Source organism: Nicotiana tabacum, chromosome 4, assembly GCF_000715075.1.
Source record: "Nicotiana tabacum cultivar K326 chromosome 4, ASM71507v2, whole genome shotgun sequence".
NCBI lineage: Eukaryota > Viridiplantae > Streptophyta > Magnoliopsida > Solanales > Solanaceae > Nicotiana > Nicotiana tabacum.
This window is the reverse complement of record NC_134083.1, coordinates 53,747,505-53,762,111: the sequence shown is the minus strand read 5'-3', so window position 1 is coordinate 53,762,111 and position 14,607 is coordinate 53,747,505.

Genomic DNA, 14,607 nt, shown 5'->3' with positions numbered 1-14,607 from the left:
GTCTGTGGAGGTGCACCCCACCTAAGTCTGGGGCAATCCCTCACCATATGGCAAGTGTCGCCACACTCAAAGCAAGCTCTCGGAGGGCGTGACTGTTGTGACTGGCTAGGGTCAGGTCTGCTGGACTGACCGCTAAAAGCACCCCATGCAGGAGGTGCACTAGATACTGGCAGTGCATAATAAGGCTCCTAGGGCCTAGAAGGGACCGGAATACCACTGGCAACTGGAAGAGCTGAATGAACGGGGTGACTCACAAAACCCCTACCATGTCGAACTACAACTGGGGCACGAGTACCGCTGTAAGTGCTAGACTCTTGAGACCTCTTGGCCTCTCTTTCTCCTCTCTCTCCCGAGCAAGCATACCCTCCAATCTCCTAGCAATACTCATAACTTGCTGGTAAGAAATATCCATCTCTAACTCCCGGGCCATGCTAAACCTGATACTGGGGTGGAATCCCTCAATAAACTGACGAAACCTCTCTGGAACTGTCACAACCAAGACTGGTGCATGTCGGGCCAAATTACTGAAGCAAACTGCATACTCTGACACAATCGTAGCACCTTGGCGCAACTACTCAAACTCCACGCGCCATGCGTCTTTGAGACTCTAGGGAACATACTCCCTCAGAACATGTCCGAGAACTGAGTCCATGTAAGTGAAGATGCCTCAGCCGGACTACCCAACTCATAAGCAACCACCACTGATAGGCTGTTCCTCTAAGCTGGAATGTAGTAAAAGAAACCCCACTCGACTCCGCTACGCCCATAGTACGAAGAATACGGTGACAATCCTCCAGAAAACCCTGGGCATCCTCCGACACCAATCCACTGAAGGTAGGAGGGTGGTACTTCTTATACCTCTCAAGTCTGAGCTGCTCCACCTTAGAAATTGTTGCCCTAACCTCGGGCTGAGCTGGAGCTACCAGCTATATCGGTATAATCTCTAGAACCTAGTCGACCTAAACATGCTGCTCTGGAGTATCGGCGAGGGAAGTTTATGCTCCTCCCCCGGCCTGAGATATGGCAGGAGCAAGTGGAATCAATCCAGCCTGAGCCAAGGTGCTGAACATACTTAGAAACTGGGCTAGAGTCTCCTAGAGGCCTGGTGCAGCAACAGGTACCTCATGTGTCTGCCCTCCAGCTGGAGCTACTGGGGGCTCCTCTGTAGCAGCTCATGCGAATGCTCTGGCTGCACCGCGTGGACGTCCTCGACCTCTACCCCGGCCCCGGCCTCTCGCGGCTCTAGCAGAGGCACGGGTGCCTGGTCATCAGATCCTCTAGTACGGGTCCTCACCATCTGTGAGAAAGAATAGAATACAGAAGTTTAGAATTTTGAAGTCAACAATTTCGCACAACAAGGAATCAAAGAAGTGTAATTTTTCCAAACAGCTCCATAGCCTCCCGAAGATAAGTACAGACATCTCCGTACCGATCCGCGAAACTCTAATAAATCGGCTTGTGACTCATGACACCTATGAACCTAGATCTTTGATACTAACTTGTCACGACCTAAACATCCCTAAGAAACATGTCATGACAGCACCTAGTCTCTATGACTAGGTAAGCCTAACATATTGCGGAAATATCAATAATGGAATCAAAACTTAATAGCTAACTGCAATAGATATTGAATAACCAATAACAATGTTGCTCGGCATGTACAATAGCCAAAATATTAGACGTACACGGCTTTCCCAAAACTCGGAATATCATGAGTCACAAACTACAGAAAGAAAATAGTATCTCTATACACCAAAGTATAAAAAAAGGAATACATGAAATGTTTGACATAGGGGAGAATAGAGGGGGACTCCTAGGTCTGCGGATGCGGCAGATGTACCTTGAAGTCTCCATACATCAACAAGCACTCTCAGCTAATAGCGGGGCTGATAAGAAGTACCTGGATCTGCACACAAAACATGAGCAGAAGAGTAACATGAGTACACCACAACGGTACCCAATAAGTGCCAAGCCTAACCTCGGTAGAGTAGTGACGAGATCAGGTCAGACCCACTGGTATATAATAAATAAAGCAGGAGAATATAATAGTATAATAAGAGACTGGAATTTAACAAAAGGAAAACACAACAAAATAACAGTACAACACACAGGGATAAATAACAGGGGATCTCCCGAGATATCGTCTCGTAGTCCCAAAATAAATATGTAGGGATAACTCCTGAGGTACCGCCTCGTAGTCTCAAAATTAAACGTTCAGGGAGAACTCCCGAGGAACCGCCTCATAGTCTGAAAAGTAAATGTGCAGGGAGAACTCCCGAGGAACTGCCTCGTAGTCTCAAAAGTAAATGTGCGGGGAGAACTCCCGAGGAATCGCCTCATAGTCTCAAAAGTAAATGTGCAGGGAGAACTCCCGAGGAACTGCCTCATAGTCTCAAAAATAAACACACAGGTCAAACCGATAAATACCACAGTTAACAGCAAGAATTCTACAGTTAAGACTGATAAAGAACAAGGAAAAGCAGGAAATCAACTAGGCATGCTGCACAGAGTTCAAATAAGCAGTTAAAGTACGTAGACATGCGATATTAGACTAAACAGGATAACTACACATATTGGTATAACTCAATTAAGAATGAGAATAGGTTACTACTCAGTAAAAATCAGGTTTTTCAACAAATAGCCCGTGTACGCACTCGTCACCTCGCATACACAGCGCTCACATATCACAACAGTACCAAATCCTAAGGGGGTTTTCCCCACATAAGGTTAGGCAAGCCACTTACCTCGAACCAAGCTCAATCAATCCGTAAGAATGCCTTTTCCTCGATTATCCGACTCTGAATGGCCCAAATCTAGCCAAAAATAATTACGTATCATAAATACAACTATAATAGACTAATCTAATTAATGAAATCAAGACTTTAACAAAAATTTTGAAATTCATCCTAAAGAGTCGACCCGGGCAGACATCTCGGAATAGGGTAAAAGTCACAAAATATGAACACCCATTCACTCAAGAGTTCACTCGTACCAAATTATCTAAATCTGAACCAAAACTCAAAACTTAGTTGAAGAACTTCCAACCTTTTCTCCCAAATTGCTCAACCAAATTCCTTAATTAAATGATGAAAACAACTATAGATTAGTGGAATATAACCATAAACGAGTTAAGAATCATTTCCCCAAAGTTCTCTCTGAAAAATCCTTGAATTATCGCCTCAATCCGAGCTCTCAAAGACCCAAAATTGAAAATGGGATAAAACCCTCAAACATGGCCTTTTCTGCTTAGCGATTTCGCACCTGCGGACATATAGTCGCACTTGCGATGCCGCACCTGTAGAAATTCCATCGTCGGTACGGAAATGGCTTAAGGTGACTGGGACCGCTTCTGCGATCAGGTGGTCGCACCTGCGTGTGCGCACCTGCGGACAAATGGTCCGCTTCTACGGTCTTCCTTTGTGCATGCGGTTCCTCTAGCGCATCTGCGGGCATCGCAGATGCGGCATTTTCCTCGCATCTGTGACCCCTGACCAAACCACTCCACTCCGCTGTTGCGCTCATCGATTCGCACATGCACGCCCGCACCTGCGGTCTCCCCTCCGCAGGTGCGAAAACATTAGAAACTAGAAAATCTTCAGCAAATAGCCTAAGTCCAAATTCAATCCATTAAGCATCCGAAACACACCTGAGGCCCCTGGGACCTCAACCAAATATACCAACCAGTCCTAAAACACCATACGAACTTAGTCAAGCCCTCAAATCACATCAAACAATGCTACAAATACGAACCACCCTCCGATTCAAACTTAATGAACTTGGAACTTTAAATTTCTACAACCGATGTCGAAACCTATCAACTCACGTCCGATTGACCTCAAATTTTGCACACAAGTCATAACTTATTTTACGGACCTACTTCAACTTCCGGAATCGGAATCCGACCCGAATATCAAAAAGTCCACTACTGATCAAAATTTCCAAAAATTTGACTTTCGCCAATTTAAGCCAAAATCAGCTACAGACCTCCAAAACACAATCCGGACACGCCCCTAAGTCCAAAATCACCCAACGGAGCTAACTGAACTGACGAAACTCCATTGCGGAGTCGTCTTCACACAGTTCCAACTACAGTCAAAAATCCTAAGACTTAAGCTTCTGTTTAGGGACTAAGTGTCCCAATTCAGTCCGAAACCACAACAACAACCTCCCGGCAAGTCACATAAGCAGAAAATGATACGCGGACAACAGTAAACAGGGGATCGAGGCTAATACACTAAAAATGACTGACCGGGCTGTTACATCCTCCACTTCTTAAAACAATCATTCATCCTCGAACGAGCATAGAGACATACCTGATGTGGTGAAAATATGAGGATAACGGTGGCGCATATCATGCTCGGTCTCGCAAGTCGTATCCTTGACCGGCTGACCCCTCCACTGAACTTTCACAGAAGCAATGTTCTTTGACCTAAGCTTTTGCACCTGCCTGCCCAAAATAGCCACTGACTCCTCAACATAAGATAAATCCTTGTCCAACTGGACTGAACTAAAATACAACACATGAGACGGATCGTCGTGATACTTCTGGAGCATAGAAACATGGAATACTGGGTGAACCCCTGCTAGACTGGGAGGCAAGGCAAGCTCATAAGCAACCTCCCCAACACGCCGCAACACCTCTAATGGCTGATGAACCTTGGGCCCAGCATTTCCTTCTTCCCAATCCTTATAACGCCCTTCATAGGCGAAACCCGGAGCAAGAGCCGCTCTCCAACCATGAATGCAACAGCGCGAACATTCCGGTCCGCATAACTCTTCTGTCTGGACTAGGCTGTGCGAAGTCGATCCTGAATCACCTTCACCTTATCTAGGGCATCCTGAACCAAGTCTGTACCCAATAATCTAGCCTCACCCGGCTCGAACCAACCCACTGGAGACCGACACCGCCTACCATACAGAGCCTCATACAGTGCCATCTGGATGCTCGACTGATAACTATTGTTGTAGGCAAACTCTGCAAGTGGCAAGAACTGATCCCAAGAACCTCCAAAATCTATCACACACGCACAGAGCATATCCTCTAATATCTGAATAGTGCGCTCAGACTGTCCGTCCATATGAGGGTGAAATGTTGTGCTCAGCTCCACTCGAGTACCCAACTTATGTTGTATGGCCCTCCAGAATCGTGATGTAAACTGCGTACCCCGGTCTGAGATGATAGATACTGGTACGCCATGAAGCCTGACGATCTCGCAGATATAAACTCGAGCAAACTGCTTGTAAGAATAGGTAGTCATCACAGGAATGAAATGAGCTTACTTGGTCAGCCTATCCATAATCACCCAAACTGCATCAAACTTCCGCTGAGTCCATGGAATCCCAACAACAAAATCCATATTGATCCGTTGCCATTTCCAATCCGAAATCTCTAACTTCTGAAGCAATCCACCAGGCCGCTGATGCTCATACTTTACCTGCTGGCAATTCAGACACCTAGCTACATATTCCACTATGTTCTTCTTCATTCTCCTCCACCAGTAATGCTGCCTCAAGTCCTGATACATCTTCGCGGCACCCGGATGAATGGAATACCGCAAACTGTGAGCCTCCCAGAGAATCAACTCATGCAAGTCATCCACATTGGGCACACATAGCCTTCCATGCATCCTCAATGCACCATCATCCTTAGTAGTGACTTCCTTAGCATCACCGTGTTGGACTGTGTCATTAAGGACAAGCAGATGGGGGTCATCATACTTACGTTCCCTGATACAATCATAAAGAGAAGACCGAGAGACCACACAACCAATACTCGACTCGGCTCAAAAATATCCAATCTAACAAACTAGCTAGCTAAGGCTTGAACATCCAACGCCAATGGCCTCTCTGCTGTTGGTAGATATGCTAAGCTCCCCAAACTCTCCGCCCGACGACTCAAAGCATCGGCCACCACATTGGCCTTCCCGGGATGGTAAAAAATGGTGATATCATAATCCTTAAGAAGCTCTAACCCTCGTTTATATAGTAGAAACTCTGACCTCCCAGTATGCTGATAGCACATTGTTTTGTGATGTCCGCACATTCCAGGTTCCGTGGCCACAATCCAAATTGTGTGGTCGCACTTCAGTAGTGACTGCACTACCATGCTTCGGTAAATTGACCTGAAATCCAACACATGAGACGGATCGCCGTGATACTTTCGGAGCATAGAAACATGGAATACTAGGTGAACCCCTGCTAGACTGGGAGGCAAGGCAAGCTCATAAGCAACCTCCCCAACAAGCCACAACACCTTGAATGGCCGATTCACCTTGGGCTCAGCTCGCCCTTCTTCCCAAACCTCATAAAGCCCTTCATAGGCAAAACCCAGAGCAAGACCCACTCTCCAACTATGAATGCAACACCGCGAACCTTCCGGTCAGCATAACTCTTCTGTCTGGACTGGGCTATGCAGAGTCGATCCTGAATCACCTTCACCTTATCCAGGGTATCCTGAACCAAGTATGTACCCAATAATCTAGCCTCGCCCGGCTCGAACCAACCCACTGGAGACCGACATCGCCTACCATACAGAGCCTCATACAGTGCCATCTGGATGCTCGACAAATAACTGTTGTTGTAGGCAAACTCCACAAGTGGCAAGAGTTGATCCCAAGAACCTCCAAAATCTATCAAACACGCACGGAGCATATCCTCTAATATCTAAATAGTGTGTTCGGACTGTTCGTCCGTCTGAAGGTGAAATGTTGTGCTCAGCTCCACTCGAGTACCCAACGCATGTTGTACGACCCTCCAAACCGTGATGTAAACTGCGTACCCCGGTCAGAGATGATAGATACCGGTACGCCATGAAGCCTGACGATCTCGCGGATATAAACTCGAGCAAACTGCTTGGAAGAATAGGTAGTCATCACAGGAATGAAATGAGCTGACTTGGTCATCCTATCCACAATCACCCAAACTGCATCAAACTTTCGCTGAGTCTGTGGAAGCCCAACAATGAAATCCATATTGATCTATTGCCATTTCCACTCCAGAATCTATAACTTCTGAAGTAATCCACTGGGCCGCTGATGCTCAAACTTTACCTGCTCGCAATTCAGACACCTATCTACATATTCCACTATGTCCTTCTTCATTCTCCTCCACCAGTAATGCTACCTCAAGTCCTGAGACATATTCGTGACACCCGGATGAATGGAATATTGTGAACCTCCCGAAGAATCAACTCACGCAACTCATCCACATTGGGCACACATAGCTTGCCCTGCATCCTCAATGCACCATCATCCCCAATAGTGACTTCCTTAGCATCACCGTGTTGGACCGTGTCCTTAAGGACAAGCAGATGGGGGTCATCATATTGACGCTTCCTGATACGATCATAAGGAGAAGACCGAGAGACCACACAAGCCAATACTTGACTCGGCTGAGAAATATCCAATCTAAAAAACTGGCTGGCTAAGGCTTGAACATCCAATGCCAACGGCTTCTCTACTGCTGGTAGATATGCTAAGCTCCCCAAACTCTTCGCCCGGCGACTCAAAACGTTGACCACCATATTAGCCTTCCCGGGATGGTACAAAATTGTGATATCATAATCCTTAAGAAGCTCTAACCCTTGTTTATATAGTAGAAACTCTGAACTTCCATTGTGCTGATAGCACATTTTTTTGTGTGGTCCGCACATTTCAGGTTCCGCAGCTACAATCCAAATTGTGTGGTTGCAATTCAGTAGTGACTGCACTACCATGCTTCGATAAATTGACCATAACTTTCTGTAAAAATGTCCAAATAATTAAAAGTTTAACTTTCTGAAAACTAGACTCAAAGGGCTACAACTTTCACTTTTAGATAATCTCCAAATTCCTTGTATATTAAAAGATATAAGCTTCTAAAGTCAGACCATCGACCTCTAGATTCTCCTTTCTGCTGCCGCAAGAGGATTTCTGCAGTCTGCAAGAGGATCTCTGCGGTCCGCACATGAGGTTTTGCCTCAGCACTCCAAAATGTGCCCTCCGCACTTCACTCGCTCCAGAACATCATCAAATTGTTTAAATGCCCAAACTTGATCAAAACTCACCTGAAAAACACCCGGGGTCACCGGGACCCCATCCAAGCATACCAACAAGTCCTAAAACACACTACGAACTTACTCGAAGCCTCAAATCACACATAACAACATCGAAACGATGAATTACACCTCAAATCGAACTTAAATGAATTTTGAACTTTCAACTTCCAAAACTCGCGCCGAAACATAACAAATCAACTTGGAATGAACTCAAATTTTGCACACAAGTCCCAAATGACATAAAGAAGCTATTCCAATTCTCGGAACCACAATTCGAATCCGATATCCATAAAGTCAACTCTCAGTCAAACTTATAAATTTTTAAAACCTTCAAATTTTCAACTTTCTCCAATTAGTTCTGAAACATTCTAGAAACATCCAAATGCAAATCCGGGCATACATCCGAGTCCAAAATCACCATTCTGACCTAGAGGAACCATCAAAACTCCGTTCTGGGGTCAAATTCATAAAATTCAAACTTGGTCAATTCTTCCAACTTAAAGTTTCAACAAGGAGATTCATTCTTCCAAATCAATTCCGAATAACCTGAAAACCAAAAATAAAAATTCACACAAGTCATAATACATCATACGGATCTACTCGCACTCCCAAACTACCGAGCGAAGTACAAATGATCAAAACAACTGGTCGGGTCGTTACAGTAGTACACAAGAGACTAGTTCAGAAGGTAATTCTGTTGTTGGTGGTGGTGGTGAAGAGAGAAAAGAACATCATGAACAGCAGGGAGTTGGTTAAGTATCTGCCCCTATGGCTGTGGATTTTTCCCCTACTGCTTAACCGCAGCAGTTAGTTGTGACTGAGCAGCAAGAACAACAAGCAAAAAGAAAAACAGCTAAAGTAGGGAAAAGGATTCGTATTGAGAGTATTTGGTTGAAATCTCCTTACGTCATTCCTAAACCAAAGGCAAGGGCGCAAGATTGGAAAGCATGAAGGACTACACGAAGGTGTCCCTTCCATTATGTCAATCAAGACAGTGGATTGATGCAGAGGTTTACAGACTGGTTGATGATGGATGTCAGGATATATGATTCCAAGCCATTCAGATTAGCTGGAATCGATATTCCAAAGTCATTCTTTACCGAGCTTGTGGACCCTACCTATGATCCTGCGGATGAAGAAAGTTATTAAGTTTGTTTTTTGAATTGGTTTTGAACTGTATTTCCTAAAACTTCAGTCTTATGTTTGTTTTACAGTTTTTGTACTGTAATTTGGTAAACTTCATACTTATGCATGCTAAAGTTTTTTAGTTCATTTGCTAAAACTTCATGCTAAAAGATACTGAAGTTTTTGTCCTGCAGTCTGTAGTTTAGCAATGAGTTTTTCCCTAAACACTGCAGACTAAAAATGCTGAACTTGTTTAGTTCATTTGCTAAAACTTCAGACTACACATACTAAAGTTTTTTTCATGCAATCTCTAGTTTTGTAATGAGTTTTTTTCTAAACTTTAAATCAAACATGCTAAAGTTTTTTAGTTTATTTCCTAACACTTCATACTTATGCATGCTGAAGGTTTTTAGTTCATTACCTAAACTTATTTTTTACTCTGAATTATATTGTGGTTAAGTTCACATATTTTATTTTGTTGTTGTTCTTTTGCAGCATATTGAAATGGGTGTATATTTCTTGCGCAAAACATATTACTATCACCTTCCAAGTTATCCAAAATCAAAATGTGCAGTAACAAATTTAATTTTTGATCAGTATATGACTAAGTTGGCTAGTGTTCATCCCTCAAATGAAGAGAAGGACAAAATTAGAATAAGGAAGGAAAGAAGAATGGAGTAGAAAATAAAAATGGAAGAGAAAAAGAGCAAATCAAAGAGAAAGCGGGTTGTCAAAAAACAGGTGATTGAGGAAGTTGTGGATTATGAAGAATGAGTGGACATTAAGGAACTTACCGAGTTTACCTGGTTTATTGAAGAATAAGAGGCATTGACCTTTCATGAGGTATCTCATGGGCATATGCCGAAAAAGTATTTTTTCCATTTCGACCTAAGCAGAAGTATGAAGCTTACAATGGATGAACTTATGCAGAAGTGGGAGAGTTTAAAGTCTGATTGGAATAGTAACGTACCAATGGCTAATCTTATGCAGAAGTGGGAGCAAATAAAGGCTGATTGGGAAAGAATCAGATCACAGTTTTTAGCTGATGAATCATTCCAAAGCAGCCTGAACCTCGAACGCAGTTGTGAAGGTTATTCAACCTCATTCAACAAGGTTGTCCAGGAGTTCGATTCTTTTAAGTTTCCCATCAGGGACGACTATGCCAAGATGGAAAATAGCTTGAAGAGCCTTCCTTATCTTATGGACAGAGTAATAATTGAACCAAATCAGTTGCGTGATCAATTCAAAAAGTTGAAGTGCGATCTCATGAGACTTTGTGGTCTTTTTCCCGAGTATCCTATAATTATCTCTAATTCAAATGATGATGAGATATATCGAGAAATTGAGGAGTACTATTCTGATGATAGTGGTGATGCTTAGTTTTCTTAATCCATTTTTTATGTTTTCCTTCTGTATTTTTGTTAATGTTTTTTATGGTTCTTCTTTTGTTTTGTGTGGTTTTTATCTTATAATATGTTATACAAATGAAAATCATGTTTTGTTTTTGTGTATAACTTTTTTCAATTTTGAAAGTTGCATTCTCATTTTAAGTAATAATATAGTACGTGTCATCCTAAAACTTCATGTCTTATAAGCTGAAGTTAGCATATATAAGTTAGAAGCTTGAACCTTTTTGGTCTGAAGTTATCATCTATAGCTTTTGACAGTCACACTTTATAGGCTGAAGTTTTTTTGCAAATATTTCCCATTAATAGGCATATATAAGGTTATAACTATATCTTTTAAGAGTCAGACTTATCCATGTTGAAAGTTTTTTTTGTTCATTTTCTAAAACTTCATACTAAACATGCTAAAGTTTTGTCCAGCAGTCTGCAATTTTTGTAATGAGTTTTTCCGAAACTTTAGAGAAAACAAGCTGAAATTATTTAGTTTATTTGCTAAAACTTTAGACTAAACACGTTGAAATTTTGTCCTGCAGTATGAATACTTCATGCAGAAAAGTGTAGTTTTTTATTATATACATGTGTATTTTGTGTGTGTGTGTGTGTGTGTGTGTGTGTTAAAGATATGCAACCAAACATGTAAGCCGCCAACAAAAATGAGTGATTTGTACTTCAAGCAATATATAAATGAGTATTTTCAATCCAAGAGCTTAATTTTTTTATTTCTATGAAAATAATCACATTTCACATATATCAATCAATAATGAAAGTCAAAATTCATAATATCTTTCTTCCTTTAGAATGAATTTTTTTCCAAGGATTATTGAATGTTGGAGTATTTTTCAGCGTATTTCTTGGAATATGGATGAGGTGCTGGAGAAGACAAGCAAGTTGTTATGTTATGCCCAATATGTTTACAGCGACTGCATTTCGTAGACTTCAATCGTACTGATTCAGTCGCAGGGATATACCTCTTCTTTTGTCTTATATCGCGTGAATTTTGATCTCCCATAGTTTTGACATGTCCTTCATATGTTTTGAAACATGTTTCCCTTGAATACCATTTTGAGCAGTAGTCAGATTTTTGCAAATATTTCTTATTAATAGCAGCAATTGCGTGTAGACAGGGAAATTCATCAAGTTGGAATTCCAAGCAGTCACAAGTTCTCTTCTTTAAGTCCACAATGAATTTTATTCCTTCATTATTTATTCTAAACAACATTGAATTAAGGTTGAACATCTAAGAAGGAATAAAAAAGTAAAAAAACTATATTAGTATATTATTGCTTCAAAAAGAATAAGTATGAAGTTTTTTATCTTTAAGCAGTAAATCACTGCAGACGTAAAAAGCTGAAGTGATTATGCATTTGTTAATTACTTCAGAGAAAACATGCTGAAGTAAATTCTGAAGTTAATAAATATACTTACAAACATTTTGCAAGCCAAGTCTATCTTCTTATTCATCTCTTCTACTCCCCATATTGATACTTTGTGAAAAGTTTCATGTGCTTTTTTTCTTCGTTCGTAAAACCACTCTATCAACTTTTCTTGGATGAAATCTAACATTCTTAAAACATGCATCTCTCGCTTTTAGTAACACAAAATTCATTGATTCTACTATCACAACCCCAATTTCCCTCCGTAGAATGTCGTGATGGCACCTAGTCTCTAAGACTAGGTAAGCCTAACAATTTGCGGAATAAATGAATAATAAACTAAACTCCAATCTCGACACATGAAATAAATATAAAACTGCAAATCAATAATTATAACTCTCAAAACCCGGTGAAAATAAGTCATAAGCTTAAAAGAGAAAATACTAAGTGTCTCTATACATCAGAGTCTAAAAAGAATAAGGAAAGCAACATAGAGGGGGACTCCGAGGTCTGCGGACGCTGGCAGATATATCTTAAAGTCAACACGCGCGGTCCAACTCACGGGTATCTGGTCTGGTGGGAAGAACCTGAATCTACACAAAATGATGTACAGAAGTGTAGTACGAGTACACCATAATGGTACCCAGTAAGTGCCAAGCCTAACCTCGGTAGAGTAGTGATGAGGTCAGGTCAAGGCCCTATTGGTTTAAAAGAAAAGTAAGGCAGAAGATATAATAATATTTTGAAATGACCAAGAATTTAAACAATAAGAAGTTTCAGAAAATATCAGCATAGTAAATAGAGGTAAACAACAGGGGCGCTCCCAAGGTACCGCCTCGTAGTCCCAAATGTAAATATGAAAGACAGGGGGATCTCTCGAGGTACCGTCTCATAGTCCCAAAGTAAATATGCAAGACAGGGGGATCTCCCGAGTAAACGCCTCGTAGTCCCAAAGTAAATATGCAGTATATGGGGGGATCTCCTGAGTAAACGCCTCATAGTCCCAAAGTAAATATGCAGTATAGGGGGATCTCCCGATAAATCGCCTCGTAGTCCCAAAGTAAATATGGAGTACAGGGGGAGCTCCCAAGGAACCGCCTCATAGTCCCAAAGTAAATATGCAGTACAAGAGGATCTCCCGAGGAACCGCCTCGTAGTCCCAAAGTAAATATGCAACAGGAAATAGAAGGAAACACGAATTTACAGCAAGAATTTTACAGTTAAAGATTTAATACAAATCAAGGAAAGCAGGTAATTCAACTAAACATGTTGCACAAATTGCAAGTAAGAGTTAAGGCACATAGACATGCGATACTAGGCTAAACATGATCACTACATATGCTAAGGCAACTCAGTTAAGGAATTTAAAAGATGACAAATCAGCAAGAACCAAATTTTCCACAATCATCTTGTGCACGCTCTTGTCACCTCGCGTACACGGCGCTCACATATCACAAATTGTTACAATAGTTCCAAATCCTAAGGGGATTTCCCCCACACAAGGTTAGATAAGTCACTTACCTCAAATCTCGCTCAATCAATCGATAAGGATGTCTTTCCCTTGATTTTCCGACTCTGAATGGCCCAAATCTAGCCAAAAGCAATTACATATCATGAATACAACTACGAGACACTAATTTAAATAATAAATCTACGACTTTAGAAAAGAATCAAAACATTGCCCCAAACGTCGACTCGGACCCACATCTCGGAATCAGGTAAAAGTCACAAAATACAAACACTCATTCGATAACGAGTTCACCCATACCAAAATTACCAAAATCCAACGCCAAGTAGCCACTCAAATCCTCAAATAAAACTCTCTAATTCCCTAGCCTCAAACGCCCAAATTCCACCTTAAATACACATTAACTAGGTGGAAAAACTAATGGGAAAACAAGATTATTGAATAACAATGTTCACGAGTGGCTTACCTCAAGAAATCTCTCAAAAGTGCTCTCAAAAATCTCTCTAGACCGAGTTCAAAATGTCAAAAATTAATAATGAAATAAACCCTCGGAATTGCCCTTTTTCTGCCCAGCGAAATCGTTTATGCGGGTCCACAACCACATTTGCGGCTCCGCACCTGCGAAATTTCCATCGCTGGTGTGGTTCTAACTTAGTCCAGGCACATCCGCTTCGGTGGACCCAAAGCATATGTGCTTCGCTTCTGCGGCCAAGGAGCACTTCTGCGCATCCGCTCCTGCGGACCAAGTCCGATTCTGCCACCAACAGGCCTCCCAGGCCTTTCCGCTTCTGCACACATTTCTCCGCAGAAGTGACTCCGCTCATGCGGTCTTCACTTCGCAACTACGACCATTGGCCAAGTCCCCCAGCCCCGCATCTGCGCCTAATTGCTCACTTTCGCGGGCTCGCACCTGCGGTCAATCTTGCGCATGTGCGATTACACCAGAACTAGTGCCTTCAGCCATTCTCATAAGTCCAATTTTGATCTGTTAACCATCCAGAATTCATCCGAGGCCCCCGGGACCTCAACCAAACTTACCAACAAGTCCTAAAATATCATACGTACTTAGTCGAGCCTTTAAATCACATCAAACAATGCTAAAAATACGAATTGTGCATCGATTCAAGCCTAATCAACTTTAAAACTTCAAACTTCTACATCTGACGCTGAAACCTATCAAATCAAGTCTGATTGACCTCA